Raw genomic sequence first — 22,130 nt, 5'->3', positions numbered from 1 at the left:
TAACAACATAACAGAGTATGAAGCTTTGGTAACATGTATCAAAATGGCTATAGAATGGAACATTACCCAACTCCAAGTCTTTGGAGACTCTCAGCTCATCATCAATCAAATCAATGACAATTATCAAACAAAGGACGAAAAGTTGATGCCTTATAAAAAAAAGGTTGATGATATCAAGAAATAACTTTTTAGCAGATTCCAAGGAATGACAACAAAGCAACAAATGCCATGGATACACTTGCTTCTCTCCTTTAGACATAGGAAAATCAACAACGTTATGAATTCTTGGTGGAAGAGTTGGTTTACCATGCTCATCATTGTCCTGATTCCCAAACTATCTATCACCTTTTGGGGCATGATTCATCCCGTTACGGCCAAACTTACACATACCTAAAAGATAATATCCTCCCTTCTGACTTATCAAAAAATCAAAAGAGAAACTTTATTCGCCAATCCTCCCATTTTACTCTTGTCACAGATACCCTGTTTAAACGAGGTCTAGATGGTACTCTTTTAAGATGTCTCAAACAAGAAGAATATGAGAAGGCTTTACATGAAGTCCATAACAACATTTGTGGCACTCATTCAAGTGGTCTTACCCTTTCGAAAAAACTCATACGCTTGGGCTATTATTGGCTGACTATGGAACGAGATTCTTTTCAGATAGATAGAACATGCAAACAATGTCAGATCCATGGGAATTTGATTCATGCACCAGCACAAGAACTTCATGCTTTAGTACCATCTTGGCCTTTCTGCCAATGGGGTCTTGATCTAGTAGGAAAGATAAATCCTTCTTCATCGAATGGTCACAAAGTCATCCTTGTAGCTACAGAATATTTCACAAAATGGATTGAGGCAGTACCTCTCACAAATATCACAGGAAAACAAATTGTTGCATTTATCATGAATTACATAATCTGTCGCTATGAAATACCAATGATCATTATCACTGATAATGGGTGACCGTGCAAGAATCAAGATGTACAAGAGGTATGTGAGAAATTCAAGATCCAACACATATTCTCCACACCCTACTATCCACAGGGAAATGGGCAAGCAAAAGCATCAAACAAAACTATTTTGAAAATCCTTAAAAAGATAGTGAATGATGCTGGAAGAGATTGGCATATTCAATTAAACCCTACTTTATGGGCCTACCGTACCAGCATCCGCACACCAACAGGTGCCACACCTTTTCTCTTATTTATGGATCAGAAGCAATACTGCCAATAGAAGTAGAGATACCTTCTCTACGCGTATCATTAAAAGGTCTTATCCCAGATGAAGAACAACGAGTATCTAGATTACAAGAGTTAGAATTAATCCATGAACAAAGACAAAATATCTTTGATAATTTAAAGGTATATCAGCAAATAATGTGTCGGAGTTATAATCACAGGGTCAAACCATGAGTCTTTCAAGTAGGGGAACTAGTACTGCAGGAAAATCCATGCAACTAGGCAGATCGAGAAAAGAAAGGAAAGTTTGAACCAAGCTAGTTAGGTCTGTTTGTGGTCATAGCAGTATTTGGATCAGGAGCATATCAACTATCAACATAGGATAAAGATCAGCTCGATGAATCCATCAATAGCATGCATCTGAAGAAATTCTATGTCTGAAAAAAGAAGAAAAATCAAAAACAGTGAAAAAGCAAAAAAATAAAAAATAGTGAAAAAACAGGAAAATCCAAAAAAAATGAAAAAGCAGAAAATCCAAAAAAAAATCAAATATGAGAAAAAGTGCAATAAAAATAGATGGTGAAAACCTGGCAAACATGCGTTATCTGTCTGCTAGCTCTTTCATCTATTAGTTCATGCATCATTCCTCTTGCATTCATTTTTCATTCAGTATTGTCCATATCCATCATGAAGCCTTTATACATACGTAAGCATCCCAACTGATCTCTCACCATGGTTTGGATCATTGAGTATATCATAACGACTTTGTTTCTAGGCTTGGGACAAAATCCTACACTTAGCTGGGGGCAGAATTCTTGATCATTTTGAGCTTAATCAAATAGGTAGAACAACAGTTAAAGAACCCTTATCAAGCAAAAACTGAGACACATCCAACGTTGAACACAAGATCAAATTATCAACCATCAAACTATCACAAAGTTAGTCTAAATGCATAGATGATATCTTTTGAATAATAATTTTAGCATGATTGTTCAACTTTTCTATATTGATTTTCACTATCATGATTTCTGAGTGACTCGAGGATGTCTTTGATTAGAGGAACAAAGAAGGAACATGATATTTTTCTTTCCTGCTGTCTATAAATTAATCATTAATATGTGCAAATTTATCTTAGGACATGATCATTGGAGTATCATCGAAGGCATTTCCGAATTGCGTATTGAAATGGTTAATACTCCCTGTTTTACGCAAACAACACTTAGGTCATCTCGGTTCAATTATACCTCGATGCTTGTGCTAACTTGCCATATCAAAAGCCAGGAAAGCAATGCTCAGGTCATCATGGTTTAATTATACCATCGATGTTTGCACTCACTTCCCACATTTCAAAAATCTCAATGATGACAAAAAAATGCAATAATCTAGTGACTAGTTTGATCGTAGCTTTGCATTTCATTTGCATTTAAGCTTGCATTTCATTCTTGCATGGGATCCCGCATGATCATTTTATCCAAGGTTAAATCTATCGCAGGTTATGCAATCAGACTGATGACTCATATCTCTCTAGATATTGTCGACCCAATGAAAATCTTATGCTATCCCTATCAACAGAACCAACATCAACTTATTTGAATCTTTCTGCAACTTGATATCAACAAATTGTCAGTTCTTTATCCAATCAACCTTATTAATTCGATCAATAAATCAAATTTAATTGATTCTATCATGTCTTATACAAGATGTATTTTTCCTGAAACCAGACGTTTTGATTATGTCTTATATAGGATATATTGTTCCTGAAACCAGACGCTTTGATCATCTTTGTCTTATATAGGAGGTGTCATTCCTGAAACCAAATTGAATCTTGATCTTATCAATCTAACCAATCAAGCTTTATCAATAATCAATATCCACATCACCATGATTGTAGAACTCGCACTTTCATCAACCACAGTTGCAGAAATCAAATCATTTCTAATTGGGATATCAATTTCACAAAATTCGCAAAACTCCAAAGTTCAATTATCTCAATTGATCTCCCGAGGGGGCATCATCATACCACAATCTATCAATCAATAGCTGGGGCATCCTATCAAACCAATATCATCATCAAAATGAGATTATTCTTTGAATCAACGCGTCATCACACCTCACTTCAAAGAGGGGCAAAATGTATACACCTAAAAATGGTCTAAAGATAATTAATTGAATAAGCAATTATTTAATTATTCCCCCTCCCCAATTTAATTGAATTCATTAGCAATTTGATTAAATTCTTCCACTCATCTACTTATTAATAAATCTAAGGATTTATTTAATAGGTTCATTTCAATAGTCTCCTTTGATTAATTAATTCAAATTAATTAATCCTCCTCCCCATTTAAATTCATTTCTTCTAATCTTATAATTAATTAAAACAAATCAATTTATGAGTTGTTGAAAGTTAATTAGTCTTTTCTTATTATTTGAATTTTTAAATTCAAATTACCCACATGCCTTCTAACTTCTAACCACCTAACCTAACCACTTCTAAACCTGACACATTCCATCTAACCCTGGGTTTAATTAAACCTATCTTAGCTTGCACATCCTAACCTCTTATGGTGTGGATACTCTTCCCTTGAGACACATGACATTCTTGGGCCACATGTCTCCTTTCCTTAGACACTTTCCCTCTCATGAGCAAAGCTTCTTGACACTTGTCACCATAGAGATGGGAAATGTTCCCTTTCCACCAACCTCCTCCAATTTCACCATTGATATCTTCAGACTCAATCTTCCCCGTTGATTCCTGCCACCTCACCTCTGGCCTTGGAAATCCTATAAATATCCCCCATTTTGGAGCAATAATCATCCCATCTCATTTGCATCTTATGCATTGTTACTATAGGCATAATATCTCTTAGCATATCATTTGAGCATTGTTATTATAGGCAATTGCATCTTAGATCTAGCTTAATTTGATCATTTTATAGCATAATTGTTGAATCATGTAGCTTAATCATTCTCTTTTCTAGCTTAATTGCATCATTATCATTTCAAATCCTCCATCTAGGCGTAGTCAGGTCACTAGAATTTTCTTATCCAGATCTGAGAGCAAATCCACACTCGCATCTCTTAGGATGCGATAGATTGCTTTGCCATGGTTTTATCTTCCTTTGTTTAAAATTTGCTAACCATGCTTGTAATGATCTATTGAGTGTTTTTTGTTGCAGCTACAGGTATCACACTTCACAGGCACAACAATTAGACTTCTAATTGACCCTTATTTTAGATACTCATTGTAGTGTCATAAATAGTCATCACGTATAGTTTCATGCTAGGTTTAGCACTTGTTTTACCATTTGTGTTTAATTATGATTGAATGTGTTGGAATCAGGGATCACTAAGAGGGGAGTGTGAATCAGTGATCTACTGATTATTAAATTTTCTGACAACTTTAAACCACCAGAAGCATAAACATAAAACTGAAATACAGAAACATAAAACAATCAACCATAAACATGAAATAATCAACCATAAAATCATAAGACTGAGATTTTTATGTGGAAACCCAAATGGGAAAAACCACAGTGGGATTTGAACCCACAATATTATTCCACTATGGCTAGTAGCAAAACAATATTACAATATGGGGAATGCACAGGCATTCAGGCACACTGCCTAGAGCTCACTACTCAAATACAATAAGGGATACAACCCCAGAAGGCTCACTGCCTTATTGATTGATTACAATGATGAATTAAAGAAAATGAACTCCAAAATAACATCTACAATGCCTGGATGAGTTCCGGTTAAGTGCCAAATATACTGATTATATCACCTCTATTGTTTTGTTCTGTTTTGTCCTGTTATCTATCTCATTCAGCTAAGGGATCAAGAACGCGCACATGAAACTACGCTAAAACATATTCTCGATCACCACTTTCTCGCAAATAATAATACCATACTCCAAAAATTTCTCCCACACTGGTCTTATATATCTGCAATCTCAAAATAGATCATTTATCAAGTCAACCTACTAATGTAACGTGTAGTTTTATGTCGGCTTGACTGGATCACCAAAGATAAATGTGAATCATGAAAAATGATGATAAAATTATGTCTTTATGTCAGCCCAATCATCCCATACATGATTCGTGACACCACAATCATTGGAAAGCTTTCGAACCAAAATTTCTCTATTCAACTTGAAATACCGGTTAACTAGCTATCAGTTGACATCCTCTTCCAGAAATCAAGATCTATGATTATCGGATAGGAATCTCAAGAAGAGTTGCCATCAATGACAACCCTAAACCAATAATCAAGCATCAACAACCACTGGATGAGTGTCAATTTCCAACAATCTCCCCCTTTAGCATTGATCGCAACACTCGTGAAAAAATGGCTAAGTGATGAAAAACCTGTACATCGGATCAAAAGAATTTCTAAGGCTCCCCCTTAGACAAATAATTTTGAAACCTGTAATTACACTCTTTTACTATATATTTTTCACTTTTACTCTCCCCCTTTGACAACAATGCCAAAGATGGGGTGTTGCCCAAAACTTATATACAGAGATACCTGTCAGGGACTTTACAAGTACTTGAAGATGTCAGCAAAAATGGTCTTCAAAAGTCCTAGGTGAGTATCCCACCCACTCTTCAAGTTATCCAAAACTGTAACAAAGACACTGAAAACATATGCACGAATCTCCGCATCCTTCAGTTCAGATGGAACAGGTTTTCCCATAGCCTTCATACAATCAACCTTATTGCTCAATATGGTGTCCAATCGAGGGGCAATCAAGTTTTGGAGTTCACCAACTGTCCTCAAAATTTTGTCTTTATCCGCATTAAGGCTCGATATCTGATCATTGAGAGTTATTATCTGCCCTTCAACATTGTTGGTTAGAGCTACATTAGGATCAAAAGATTGAGAAATGCCAACAAGTTTACCCTGACAAACACTTATTTGCTTGTCTATGTCTACTATGAACTTGGGAAAAATTAGACAATACTTACATAGTTTACCACCTTTTGCCAATGCATCTGAAATAGTCTACACACATTTAATTAGTCTAACTCTATCATCTTCAATTATTTTCTGGAACGTTTGCATTCTTACCTCCTTAAATCTATCCAAAATTTGTATTTACATTGTTAATCAAATGCATTAATTTACCAGAGGGGATAACATGAGGATGTAACTGTGCACCCAGAGCCACCTTCTATAACACATCAACAAACATCAAAATAAACTTTTTATCTTCTGACTCTAATTTGACCAGATCATGACTGGCTTGAGCTTGAATAGTTGTTGAAAGCATCAACTTCTCTACAGGTGACATTTGTCCAATATTTAGAGGACTATCTAGATTGATAGAGATTTGAGGTGCGGTCCTTGAGACTGCAGGAGTGTCAATTGCGGGATCAACGACACCTTTACCCTTGTCTACCTCAGCATCCTTTGCCTCTACTTTCTCAGGTTCCTTTCAGTTCCATCTCCTTTATCTTTTGCACTTGTGTTGCCACTTGGTGCAGTATCATCTTTTTGAATCTCAGGGACTTCAGAACTATCTACCATCAAAGGATTATCATCAGCCTCAGCATCAAGAGTTGTGTTGTCTTGATCTTTTGGATGTCCCTTAGTCTAAGTTTCATCCTTTTGATCACCGGAAACGCCTTCTTTTATTTTCGGCTGAGAAGACTTAATTGCATCTCTATACAAAGGATCATTCTTTATTTTTCTTCTCCATATATCTTCAGTCTCTTTTCTCACTTCTTCCACCTTCCCAATCATTAACCTGTTCACCCTATTTTTGCTTCTGAATTCTTTCTTGTTAGCTTCGTTAACGAGCCTTTTGGCTTCATCTTGGGAGACACAAGTGCAAACATTAATCAACTCTCTCTCCTTCATTTCCTTATCAATCTTACTAGTTGTTAGCCTCCTTACATCAATAATGTTGTACAAATCCTTAGGGATTCTCCGCTCCAACTCAATCAAAGTTTTACTAAAGTTATGTAAATATAGAACAACAACTTCTTCAACCTTTCTTTGATCAGCCTTATCCATATTATCATAATATACTCCTAGATTCTTTAAATTTCTATCAACAATTATTTCATCAATTAATTGGTTTGTTGTTAATGGAGGAACAAACATGTATTTACCTTGTTGATCACTGAACTCAAGCTCTTTGTCAATTTGAGTTCTAGTCTTTCTTCCTCTTTTGGGTCTTCCGGTAGGGGCAGGTTCAGATTTAGCTTTCTTACTTTGTTGGGCTCCACCGAATTGCGACTTCCTCACCATCCTTAAAAATTCGCCTTTCTTCTTAGCCTTGCCTGCTTCCTCCTCCGACTTGGTCTCAGAGGCCACCAGAGACACAATAACATAATTCCTCTTAGAATTCTCTTTTTTATTTAAAACTGCCTTTCCAGATGGGCTTTTTCTTGAAGATGGTGCTACTGAAGAAGGGGCAAACTTGGTTTCTTTTGGTTGAGCTTTAGAGGGAACTGAGTCGGCCTTAGGCTTCTTGGACTCCTCTTTATCTTGCATCTATGAATTTTTTTCTCTAGCCTTCTTCACCTCCTCTCGGGAGAATCCTATTTGTACAACTACTTCCTTAGCCATCTTAGAAACTTTCCTCTTCCTAGTGAGGGTTGTGAACTGTTTGTGCAACTCAAGGTCCTTCTCCTTAAAATTGCCAAACCTTCCTTCCTTTTCATCTACTGGCTGACTCAACATGTGTTGAGCATAGACATATAGAGTAGCATCAGAAACTTCATAACCCATAGGAAGAATCCACACAATCCTTGGTTCGACAGCTTCCATAAGGCATTGGTCCTTATAAACCATTAAGTAAATTGTTTTCTCATATTTCTCCACTATCTCTTTCGAGATTCTTTCTCTGTTCTTCATTGTAGCTTGAAAAGTTTTGAAATAACCCCATAGAGTGGATATCCTCATTGTGGCATCACCAATTCCCATAATCCCTTCCTCGATTTACATTGCAACTGGCTTGTCATAGGCCCATTGGACCTTTCCTTGAATACCAAGGATTTGATTCATGAAATATAGTGCCAAATATATGAAAAGGGTGCCAAACTTAAAGGTGTGCTTCTTGTCTTGCTTAATTTTCTTCAAATTCCTTAGCAACTCATTCAAGAGAACCGTACACAATTCATACCTCTTGTCTTCCTTCAACATTTAGCAACTCATTCAAGAGAACCGTACACAATTCATACCTCTTGTCTTCCTTCAACATCAAATAGGAAGAGTATATAGATGTACCAGAGACAAAGTTGTGTTTTCTAGACTGGTAAACCTTATATCCAACCACCATTGATGCAAACTTGACGTCATGCTCCAAAATGTCATTTATTGTCATTGCTCTATTGTCAAACTGAGAACTAGTGGCGACAATCACAATGTTGTTTTATATTTTCCTCAGGCTTGGAACTTCACTGGATGCGCTCAAACAAGTCACGCCCTAGATTTCTTGCTAAGTAATCTTGTGAGGCTTATCCAACCACATAAATTCATCATGTATTCTGCTAAGTATGAACCAGATCCATTCTTTCTCATAAAATGTTGGAAAATTCATGAACTGAGTGAAACCCTTGTCCTGCAAGTGCTAATATTTTGGCTTGAGGTTTCCCAAGATGTCCGCCAGATGCTTGTTATATAGGGTCAACATGTCAACACTCCTGAGTTCATCAAGATCACAGTGGATAGATGCCCTTATGTCCTCATTATGAAGAAAGTCTTAGGGTACAAAGGAAAAGGTTCCTTCAGGATAATCCTCGATAGATTTAAAAGGATGTTTCTTTAAAATAGGTCGAGCTCTATCCTTGATCTCCACAACCAACGAGGTAGCAATTCCAAAAGATAAAGCCATTGAAAACCTAGGGTTTGCGTAAACTAATAGCTTGAAATAGATAAATACCTAAATTCACAATCGGATGTTGGAATTCTCTTTAGGATCATTGTAATCCCTGTTTAGATCACCAAATCACTTTGCCCTTCTGCTTTGCACTATTCTCTTGATTGCATTGTGACAAATGGAGCTTTTAAATACCCTTTTAACCTTTGAAAACCTAATTCTTCATTGTAATAAATGTTGCAACCAATTACCTTGATTTTCATGGAGTCACTTACCGGAGCATCAAATCTTTACTGAAACTTTCATAAAGCATTTGTATATACGATTTAAGCCTTCTGCAACCTTCCAGAATCGATTGCAGATCACCAAAGAGGGGGTTTTTAGAATCTGCATGAAAAGTTCCCCCTAAGGCATAAAGCCCTAGTTACCAGATGAAGATTGTAGATCCATTATCTTCTTTGAATTCATCTTTTCTTACCCACATCTTGTCATGCTTGTCTGTGATTTCTTCTACCTTTTCTTTCCCCTTCTCGTCTAATTTATTCCTGTATACCAGAATACTATTCTTGCTTCTGCAATATTTTGCAATGTGACTGGTTTTATTGCATCCATGATAAACAACATTCTGCATAGGTCTGAAGTTCAACTTATTTGGTCTCATCCTGCACTGGTTAGAGATATGTCCAAACATCCCATAGGCATAACATCTCTTGTTTTGGAAGTTATTCATTATTGCTCTACACATATTTAACTTGTGACAAAAATTATTGCATATGAAACACTGACCGGTAAAGGTAGGAACATTATTCATATTGTTCATTCCATTATTCATCCTACTTTTGCATTGATTCGCCATATGACCAAATTTATTGCAAGTAGAGAATCTACCATTGAATTTAAGAGCATTAGGTTGTCTTACTGGAGGATTCTTGCTCTTCTTCTAGTTAGGTTTTGCATTGCTTTGTCCAGATCTGAAGGATTCACCTTTCTCAAATCCAAGACCTTGCATTTCCTTTCCATGTCTCTAACTTTCTAACATCTCATCAAGCCTTTCTAAGTTGGCTTTGAATTTGTCTTTGTATTCATTTGTAATAGCAAGTTCATGTCTTAAGGCAATAATTTGTCTTTAAATTTTTTGACCATTATTCCTTGACTGTGTCAACTCCAACTTCAATTAATCATTCACATAAGTAACCCTAAAGCATTCATCTACTCTTTCCTTTAATGATAGTGTCAAATTCTCTTCATTCTTCTTCTGGTCCTCAATCTCCTTAGTTAGCAAGCATGAAAATGGATTACATCTCATTCTTCAATGCAACATTCTCTCTCTCAATCTTTCCAACTTCATCAGCTTTACCCTGATTTTCCATGATTTGATCTTCTTTCTCCTCCAGCTTATCCATTAATTCCTTCCTCTTTTCTCTTGAAGTGTTCACTTGATCCTTCAAGTCATTAGTGAAATCATCAACAACATTCAGGTTTCTTTTCAAGGAACCGATCTCATTTCTTATTTCATCAAGATCCTCAAGTGCTACACTGAGCTGTCTCTAAAAACCAGAATCCATTGATTCAATCTCTCGGACCTTCCTCAAGCGGTTAGACTTCCTTAGAAGAATTAGGCTCTGATAGCAATTTTTGGAATCAGGGATCACTGAGAGGGGGGTGAATCAGTGATCTACTGGTTATTAAATTTCCTGACTTAACTTTAAACCACTGGAAGCATAAGCATGAAATTGAAATGTAGAAACATAAAACAATCGACCACAAAATCATAACACTGGCATTTTTACATGGAAACCCAAATGGGAAAAACCATGCTAGGATTTGAATCCATGATATTATTCCACTATGGCCAGTAGAAAAACAATATTATAATATGGGGAATGCATAGGCATTCAGGCACACTGCCCAGAGCTCATTACTCAAATACAATAAGGGCTACAATCCCGGAAGGCTCACTGCCTTACTGATTGATTACAATGATGAATTACAACAAATGAAATCCAAAATAGCATCTACAATGCCTGGATGAGTTTCAATTAAGTGCCAAATATACTAACTGTATCACCTCTGCTAGTTTGTTCTGTTCTGCCCTGTTATCTATCTCGGTCAGCTATCGGATCAAGAATGCACACGTGAAACTATGCTAAAATAGATTCTCGATCACCACTTGCTTGCAAATAATCATACCATACTCCAAGAAGATCTCCCACACCGGTCTTATATATCCACAATCTCAAAATAGATCATTTATCAAGTCAACATGCTGATGTAATGTGTAGTTTTATGTTGGCTTGAACGAATCACCAAAGATAAATGTGGATCACCAAAATGATGATAAAATGATGTCTTTATGTTGGTCCAATCATCCCACACATGATTCATGACACCTCAATCACCGGAAAGCTTTCAGACCAAAACTGCTTTGTTCAACCTGAAATACCGGTTAACTGGCTACCGGTTGACATCTTCTTCTAGAAATCAAGATCTGTGATTACTGGATAGGAATTTCAAGAAGAGTTGTCATCAATGACAACCCTAAACAAATAATCAAGCATCAACAACCACCGGATGAGTGTCAATTGCAAACAAAATAGGCCTATTTCAGATTCTATTGGTCAAATCCTTTATTGTTGGATTTTTTGAAGTACAAATTGTACCAGCACACTAGCGTCAAGTGCTTGCATCCCACATGCCAAATGTTTTTAATTCAAATGTTGGCCTTGAGTTCTTAATGGACACAACCTTTCTTGTTGGTCTGACCTTGAATGGTTATTTTGAAAAGGTGTTATTCACATATATATGTAACTCTCGTTTCTCTTTCAAAGTCCAAGAGAACATCTAGATTGATCTTATAGAAGAACAAAAGAGCAATCATCAAGCACACTACGATCTACAATTTTTATTACAATGATATACTCAAGTATTGTTTCTTATTTATTGTTATTATCATGCCACGTGCTAACACTTGTAGGACTTCAAAGAGCACTATATCATCACCTTGTGTGTGATTCCTAGCAAAGGTGTTGCATCTAAGGTAACATTGTCATTAAATTATTTATACATGTTATTCATTTTGCCTATGGTCCCTCTATAGTACACACTCTTTATCATCATCATTGTTGTCTTTGTTGTGGAGGTGAGAACACCAAAACAAGGTTTGACTAAGGCAGACCCCTATACAACACAACCATTTCCCCTTTTTCATGTGTACGCATGCACAATTCTAGATGATATTGATTGTGAGGAGTTGCAGGAGGAGAGATTAGATTGTGACAAAGATCATCAAATTTTGGATTTCACAAACCCTAAAGACACTAGTGCCCAATTCTACTATTCTACCACTCATACCTCAATTTTTAGTAATAGGTATCCAAACCTCTATTAAATTCCAACTCATGATTCTAGCTTTCACAACACCTAGACACTAGCACTCCACACTAGAATCCTACCCAGTCTACTCCATATTCTAACACTAGCTTCTTCTCTATATCATCTTCTCAAATCCACTTTTTTGTTTCTATTTTGTAGTTTTGTATCATCTACATTCATTTAAGTTTGTTCAATTTGTTGGAGATTGTTGGTAAGTTTGCTAGAATGGTGTGTTATCATTGATGTCAACATATTCCTGTGTATTCTAGTATTGCAGCCAGATTAAATGAGTTGGTTTGGCCAGTGTGTTGCATTTGAGCTGTTATAGATTAAAGAATTTTGACATAAGCATCTCTATTGATTCAAATCAAGTTTCAGAGGTCTCCATGGCGATTTGATCGAGCTATGAGATACAGTATTGAGGTCAGTTTTCAGTTGTTCAATGTTGATCAGTGTTCTGGATTTTGCTTTGCATTGCTCTAGAATTGCAATATCTTGGTTTGTGGATTTGGCAAAGTGTTTGGGATGTTCATACGTGTCCTCAATTCAGATGGTTCGTGATTTGGAGGTCCGCAAGTAAATCTTTCAAGTTGACAATCAATATGGTTGATGTTCTTGAGGTTCGATATAATGATGATGAAGATTATAGTAAGTGGTGATGTTGCAGTTGTTTCTATGGCAATTCATGATGCTTGTGGATGTTTCTAGATCCTGTTCTATCCATGTTGATGGTCCACATTGATCGTTGTGGATGATTTCTCTGGTATGTTCATGTTATGTGGTGTTCTTGGCCGACCGGATGATTGTAGCATGTTGCGGATGTTCAAGGCATAATTGTTGAAGGTGTTGCATGTTCGAGGTGGTGATTTAGGTCCATACTATGTCTTAGCCGATATTTTTTTGGGTCCAAATGTATTATTGTAGTGTGTATGGTTATAAATTTGTAATTTGTGATGAGTGTTGAGCCAACCTTAAAATATAGGTTGATGAATTTTAAAAATAAATATAATAATCATGTGAGAGATGTATCTGTGTGTGTGTACAATTATTTGATCTTTCAGTAGCAAAGTAGAAGTGTGAATAAATGTGAAAGAGTAGAGTTTGTGTTATGTGCTTAACCCGAACTATAACCAGGAATGAGGAGATGCAAATTTATTAGTTAAGATCCTTCAAATGTAATCCAAATGTTTTGTAAGGCAGTGAGCCTTCCCAGGGTTATAGCCATTTGTTGTTTTCCAGTGAGCTCTAGGCAGTGTGCCTGAATGCATGTGCATTCCCCATTTTAATATTTCATTTACTCCTAACAGGGTATCATCTCATTGTGGGTAGGTTTTCACCATGTGTTTTCCCTTAATCGGGTTTTCCATGTCAAAAATCTTAGTTTTATGTGTGTTATTGATGTGGTGTTGATTTGTGCTTTCATTGTTAATTATCAAATCTGAATTTGAGTTTGAATTAAGTAAATTTTATGAGCAAACTGATGCACCCCCTCCCTCTCGGTTTGTTGCATTGTTGCTAGCCAACAATTGGTATCAGAGCTAGATCCTTCAAAAAAATCTTGACTGTTTGAGGTAATCCGAGATTGCAACCTATTCTTATAAGAAGGATAGTCTAAGATTTGATGGAATAAATTACACTCTTTGGAAGAACTGGATGGAATCACTTGAGATGCATCGGTGAAGATTATTGGAAGATTACTAAGAATGTGTACAATTTTCCTCTGAATGGTCCTACTACTTTGGATGAGATAAAGGAAGCTGAATTCAATATTAGAGCTAAGGAAGCATTGTTGAGTGCCTTGACTGATTGTGAGATGACTAATGTGATGGATCTGTAAACTGCTCATGAGATATGGAAGAAGCTAGAGACTTTGTATGAAGGTGACAGTCATGTGAAAGTTGCTAAGTTGCAGAGCTTGAAGGGAAAGTATGAGATGTTGAAGATGGGCAAAGATGAGAACATTACCTCCTTTATGCAGAAAGTGAATGAGCTTGTGTTAAATATCAGATGTTTTGGTGGAGTATTGGAAGAATAAAAAATTATAGCTAAAGTGTTGAGATCCTTGTTTCCTACTTACAAGCACAAGGTTGATGCTATAGAGGATATCTGGATAGTGACAGATGTGACTAGAGACACGCCGATTAGAAAGCTTTCTACTTTTGAGTTGAGAAAATTTGGTGAAGCCCTTCCTAAGTCAAAATCTGCATTTAAAGCTACTATTTCTAGGAAGCAGAAATATGATCTGGGAGAAAGTTCTACAAGGGTGTCCAAATATAAGAAGGAGATGAGAGATCTTGAAGAAGAAGAAAGAGAGCTTGAGGAGCTTGAAGCCTTGATTGCCATAAGATTGCCTAAGGGAGTTGGTAAGTATGAAAAAAAGTTGCCTCTTAAATGTTTTTCATGCAATAAGATAGGACATTTTCCCTCAAGGTGTCCAGAAAGAGTTCCTAAGAATCCATAAAAGCCTAAATATTAGAAGAAGTGTTATTATGTTGTTGATGAAGGTGTGATAGATGATGAATCTGATAAGGGAAATTTAGGAGATGAATGGGTGTTCATTTCTATCAAGGAAGATGATTCGATGATTGTTTATTCTACTAGTTACATTAATGAGGAGAAATATTTGGCTACTAAAGTTGAAGAGAAAGATGAATGGGTTATTGACAGTGGTTGCTCTCATCATATGGCAAGTGATAAGATTAAGTTTGTGAGTATGTAAAAGTATGACGGTGATGATAAAGTTGGTATAATCCATGGTAGAGGTTCTATTTCTGTTGATGGTAAGCATAACATTGATGATGTCTTATATGTAGAAGGTCTAAAGTATAATATTCTGAGTGTTGGATAGATAGTTGATAAGGGTTATGATTTGCAATTTAAGAATGGGAAATGTAAGATCTTGAGTAGCTCCAAAATTGAGATTGCATCAGGTACAAAGACTAAAAGTAATATCTTTCACTTGAATGCTAGTGGTAAAAGTTGTTTGATTACTCAGATTGATGAAAGTTGGTTATGGCATAGAAGGACGTGTCATGTAAATTTGGATTGCATGGTTAAGATAAGTTCTACTCAAGAAGTAAAAGATCTTCCTAAGTTGGTGAAGTCTTCTAATCCTATATGTAAGGAATGTCAATTAGGGAAGCAAACAAGAGTTGCTTTTAAAAGAAAATAGTATACTTCTTGTCATGCCTATGAAGTGTGATACCTACATCTGCAACACAAACACTGAACAGATCATTACAAGCATGGTTAGCAAATAAGAAGCAAATAAAAGATGAACCATGACAAAGTGACCTATCGCCTCCTAAGAGATGCGAGTATGGATTTGCTCTCAGATCTAGATGAGAAATCCTAGTGACTTGACTACACCTAGACAAAGGATTTGAAATGATGAAGATATGCAAGCTAGATAAGATTGATTATGCTAGATTTATCCAAGAGGCTAATTAAGATAATGATATGCATGATTAAGCTATGATATATAAAAGAGATTGATTAAGCTACATGATTCAACAATTATGCTAGAAAATTATCAAATTAAGCTAATGCAATTGCCTATAACAATGCTCAAAATGATATGCCTATAGTAACAATACCTAAATTGATAATGAGATGGGATCCTTTGTGCTCCAAAATGGGTGATATGTATGGGATTTCCAAGGCCAGGGGTGAGGTGGCAGGAATCAACAGTCAAGATTGAGTCTGAAGATATCAAGGGTGAAATTGGAGGAGGTTGGAGGGAGGGACACTTGTCATCTCTGTGGTGACAAGTGTCAAGGAGCCTTTCCCATGAGAGGGAAAGTGTCCAAGAGAGGAGACATGTGGCCAAAGTGCCATGTGTCTCAAGGGGAGAATATCCACACCATAGGAGGTTAGGATAAGGAGGTTAGAATGTGCAAGATAGGATAGGGTTAGGCAAACCCAAGGTTAGATGGAATGGGTTAGGTTAGAGGGATGGCTATGTTAGGTGGTTAGAAGTTAGGAGGCATGTGGGTAATTTGAATTTGAAAATTCAAATAAAAGGGAAAGACTAATTAATTGTCAACAACTCATAAATTGATTTGTTTTAATTAATTAGAGGATTAGAAGAATTGATTGAAATGGGGGGAGGATTAATTAATTCGAATTAATTAATAAAAGGGGACCATTGAAATGAACCTATTAAATAAATCCTTAGATTTATTAATAAGTAGATGAAAGGGAGAATTTAATCAAATTGCTACTGAATTCAATTAAATTAGGGAGGAGGATTAATTAAATAATTGCTTATTTAATTAATTATCTTCAGGCCATTTTTAGGTGTATACATTTTGCCCCTCTTTGAAGCGAGGTGTGATGACACATTGATTCAAAGAATAATCTTATTTTGATGATGATATTGGCTCGATAGGATGCCCCAGACATTGATTGATAAATTATGGTATGATGATGCCCCCTCGGGAGATCAATTGAGATAATTGATTTTTTGGAGTGTGTGAAGTTTTTGCAAAATTGATATCCCGATTAGAAATGATCCGATTTTTGCAACTGTGGTTGATGAAAGTGCAAGCTCTACAATCAAGGTGATGTGGTTCTTGATTATTGATAAAGCTTGATTGATTAGATTGCTAAGATCAAGATTCAGTCTGGTTTCAGGAATGACACCTCCTGTATAAGACAAAGATGATCAAAGTGTTTGGTTTCAGGAACGATATATCCTGTATAAGACTTGATCAGAATGTCTGGTTCCAAGAAAGATACATCCTATATAAGACATGATAGAATCGATTTAGATGTGATTGATTGATAGAATTGATAAGGTTGATTGAGTAAAGAACTGATAGTTTGTTGATATTAAGTTGCAAGAAGATTCAGATATGCTGATGTTGGTTTTGTTGAGGGGGTAACATAAAATTTGCGTTGGGTCGACAATATCTGAAAAGAGATGAGTCATCATTCTGATTGTGTATACACTTATGATGATACCTTGATGATTCTTGCGATATATTTAACCTTGGATAAGATGAACATGTGGGATCTCATGCAAGAATGAAATGCAAGCTAAATGCAAAGCTACGATCGGACCAGTCACTGGGTTGTTGCGTTTTGTCATCATTGAGATTTTTTAAAATGTGGGAAGTGAGTGCAAAAATCGATGGTACAATTAAACCATGATGACCTGGGCACTACTTTCCTAGATTTTGATATTATAAGTTAGCACAAGCATCAAGGTATAGTTGAACCAAGATGACCTGAGTGTTGCTTGCGTAAAACATGCAGTATTAACCATTTCAATACGCAAATTGGAAATGTCTTTGATGATACTCTGATGATCGTGTCCTTAGACAAATTTGCACATATTAATGATTAATTTATAGACAATAGACAAGAAAAATATCATGTTCCTTCCTTGTTCCTCTAGTCAGAGACATCCTGGAGTTACTCAGAAATCATGATAGCGAAAAGCAAGATAGAAAAGTTGAACAATCATGTTAAAATCATTATCCAAAAGATATCATCCATTGAAAAGTGTGTGATGTGCTTAGACTGACATGTGATAGTTTGATGGTTGACAACTTGGTCTTGTGTTCAACGTTGGATGTGTCTCAGTTTTCGCTTGATAAGAGTTGCTTGACTATTGTTCTTCATGTTTGATTAAGCTCAAAATGATCGATAATTTTGCCCCCAGCTAGGTGCGGGATTTTTCCCCAAGCCTAGAAACAAATTCATTTATGATATATACAATGATCCAAACCATGACAAGAAATCACCTATGATGTCTGCGTATGTACAAAGGCTTTATTATGGATATGAACAGTGCTGATGGAAAAAGAATGCAAGCGGAAGGATGCATGAACTAATAGATGGAAGAGATAGCTAACAAATAGCGCTTGTTTGCTAGGTTTTCACCATCTATTTTTATTGCACTTTTTCTCATATTTGGTTTTTTTTTCTTTTTGGATTTTATGCCTTTTCACTGTTTTTGGATTTTTTTGTTTTTTCACTCTTTTTGGAGTTTTCTTCTTTTTCAGACATAAAACTTCTTCAGATGCATGCTATGGATGGGTTCCTCGAGCCGATCCTTGTCATGCGTTGATAGCTGATATGCTCCTGACCCAAATACTGTTGTGACCACAAATGGACATAACCAGTTTGGTTCAAACTTCCCTTTCTTTTCTCGATCTGCCTGGTTGCGTGGATTTTCTTTGAGTACTAGTTCCCCAACTTGACATGTTCTCGATTTGACCTTATGATTATAACTGTGGCACATTCTTTGCCGATATACCTTTAAATGATCAAAGGCATTTTGTCTTCGTTCATGGATCAATTCTAACTCTTGCAATCTGGATACTCATATTTCTTCATCTAGGATAAGACCTTTTAATGATACTTGTAGAGAAGGTATCTCTACTTCTATTGGTAGTATTGCTTCTGATCCATAGACAAGAGAGAAAGGTGTGACACCTGTTGGTGTGAAAATACTGGTACGGTAGGCCCATAGAGCAGGGTTCAATTAAATATGCCAATCTCTTCCAGCATCATTCACGGTCTTTTTGAGGATTTTCAGAATGATTTTGTTTGATGCCTCTACTTGCTCATTCCCTTGTGGATAGTAGGGTGTTGAAAATCTGTGTTGGATCTTGAATTTCTCATATAGCTCTTGGACATCCTAATTCTTAAATGGTCACCCATTATCAGTGATAATGGTCATGGGTATTCCATAGCGACAGATGATGTAGTTCAAGATAAATGCAACAATTTGTTTTCCTGTGATATTTGTGAGAGGTACTGTCTCAATCCATTTTGTGAAATATTTTGTAGCTACAAGGATGAATTTGTGACCATTGGATGAAGAAGGATTTATCTTTCCTACTAGATCAAGACCCCATTTACAGAAAGGCCAAGATGTTGCCAAAGCATGAAGTTCTTGTGCTGGTGCATGAATCAAATTCCCATGGATCTAACATTGTTTGCATGTTTTAGCTATCTGAAAAGAATCATGTTCCATAGTTGGCCAATAATATCCCAAGCGCATGAGTTTTTTTGAAAGGGTAAGACCACTTGAATGAGTGCCACAAATGTCATTATGGACTTCATTTAAGGCCTTCTCAAATTCTTCTTGTTTGAGACATCTTAAAAGAGTACTGTCCAGACCTCATTTAAAAAGGGTATCTGCAACAAGAGTATAATGGGAGGATTGGCAAATAAAGTTTCTCTTTTGGTTTTTTGATAAGTCAAGAGGGAGGATATTATCTTTCAGGTATGTGTAAGTTTGGCCATAGCGGGAGGAATCATTCTCAACAAGGTGACAAATAGTTTGGGAATCAAGACAATTATGAGCTGGGTAAAACAACTCTTCCACCAGGAATTCGTAACGCTCTTGATTTTCCTGTGTCTGGAGTAGAGAAGCAAGTGTTGCCATGGCGTCTGATACTTTGTTGTCATTCCTTGGAATCTGCTGAAATTTTATTTCGACAATGTATTTCTTGACATCATCAACCATCTTCTTATAAGGCATTAACTTCTAATCCTTTGTTTTATAATCATCATTGATTTTATTGATGACGAGCTGAGAGTCTCCAAAGACCTATAGATGTGTAATGTTCCACTCTATAGACATTTTGATACTTGTAACCAAAGCTTCATATTTTGCTATATTTTTGCTGCATGGGAAGCTTAATTTGTACACTTTTGGAATTGTATGACCTTGTGGTGTGATGAATAGTATGCATGCTCCTGATCTATTTTGTGTTCCATTATTGATGCCTTCTCCTAGACTGATATTATGGTGAGGTATTATAAGATTTGGATCTAACCCTGGAATATCTGCATATGACCAGGTAAAATTGATTTTCCATCTTTTGAAGAGTTCCTAATATTTTTGCCCTTCATGTTTTTATAGAGAGATTGCTAGATATAGATCAATTGTGCCAATGGTAACTGCCTCTATTGGTTCTATCACCATAGATGACCTCTCTTGATAGTATTCGAGTAAGGTGTCAAATCTCCCATCTTTCGACGCCTCGAGGAGGTTTTCACCATTAGATGTGTCCTTTCTTTTTACTTTTTCCAGGTCTAGTGTTGCCAATAAATGGTTTTTAGAAGTAGACCTGATATTGTTTTCTTTATTTTCATTTTTGCGACTAGGAGATTTGGCACCCACGTGACTCGAAGATACGTTAGCGAAATCCCTAGTGGAATTTGTTGTGGGTTCGATTGCATTAAGATATAAGGATATGTCATGGTCATTAGGAAAGGTATCAATGGTGGTATGTCTTTCATTTTCCCAGTCTATAAGTTCAGGATGGATTAAGGGTAAAGGATCCTCAGGGTGAATTGTTTCAAAGATATTAGGGCTCATGATAGAGATGTCAGAGATTTCAATATGCATTTCTATGTCTAGAACGATACTCTTGTCAGAATGACCTCGCACAAGTAGCTCCTGATTGTCCTCGATTAAGTCCAAGTCAACCGAATGTGATCCTGATTCAAGTGGGCTAGTTCCTAACATTTTTCCTACAGACGCATGAACTAGATCAACATCTACATCTCCTTCTTCCCTTTCAATTTCAAGTTTCTCTTGTTTGTTTTTCCATGAGAGTGAATATTCTCCATTCCCTCGATCTCTTAGCTGCATTTGTTTTTCCATGCTTAACAGAATTGAGGCAAATGATTGTTCCTTGGATTGTGTGCTTGAAGATGCTGCCTCTCTGTTATGTGGAACAATGACCTCTTGAGATGGTTTTATATTATTACAACACTGCAATAGATTTGAGTCTGCTGAGATCGTGATTTCCTGCCCATTGTAGGGAAATTTTAAGCACTGATGCTATGTTGATGGAGCAACTTGTATGTCATGTATCCAAGGTCTTCCCAAGAGTATGTTGTATGATAAGTCCAAGTCTAGAACTTGGCCTGCTGTGTCTTTCTGCAAAGGTCCCACTCTGATGGGTAATATCACAATTCCCTTAGAGGAACACTCTTCTTCATCATATGCTTTGATGGTGACCTTTTTTTGGGGATCAACTTTATCTTCTGAACAACCTAGAGCACATACAAGAATCAACGAACAAATGTTTAAGCCAGCTCCACCATCTATTAGGACACGTTTAATGAGCGTTCTATGAATGAGCACTTCAATTTACAAGGGAGCATTATGGGGATGTTGCAAGGAATCAATGCTTGGACATGAAGGAGATGGGCTTTGAATAGGATCCTCTAAAATAGGTTTGATGGCCATTATGGATATCCCTTGGGGAACTTCATCCTTGAGTGTATTGTTTGGTGAGGATGCTATGGAAGGTTCTTGCAAGTTTTTAAGAGGTTTAGGAATAGATACCTTTGGAGAGTCAATTTTCTTATGGGGGGATGAGCCATTGCTAGACATAGGTGCACGATTTTGATCTTCCTCAGCAAAATCCTACAGGGATCTCTTTAAGAGTTTCATAAAAGAGCCACCTTTCTTTGGAGATGCATTTGAATCCTTGTGAGGTTTTGACATAGTTGGATTTTGATTTTGGACTTGTTTGATTTATCTGATTTGTTGACCTATTATGTCTTCTTCTTGTATTTTGCTTTGGTATTCCATGTTTCTATGCTCTTCAGTTATTTCCAATATTTCGATTTCTCTTTCTGCAATCTTCTGTCTCTATGCTCTAGTTAAAACGGGCATACACGTGTGTTAGATATTGTTCTAGGATTTGATTGTCCAAAATTTGTTTTGATAAGCGATCAACTGTCAATGTAAATGTGATAGAGTGATATGGCAC

This window comes from Cryptomeria japonica, chromosome 10 (genome assembly GCF_030272615.1).
Source record: "Cryptomeria japonica chromosome 10, Sugi_1.0, whole genome shotgun sequence".
NCBI lineage: Eukaryota > Viridiplantae > Streptophyta > Pinopsida > Cupressales > Cupressaceae > Cryptomeria > Cryptomeria japonica.
Note: the sequence above shows the minus strand (reverse complement) of the source record.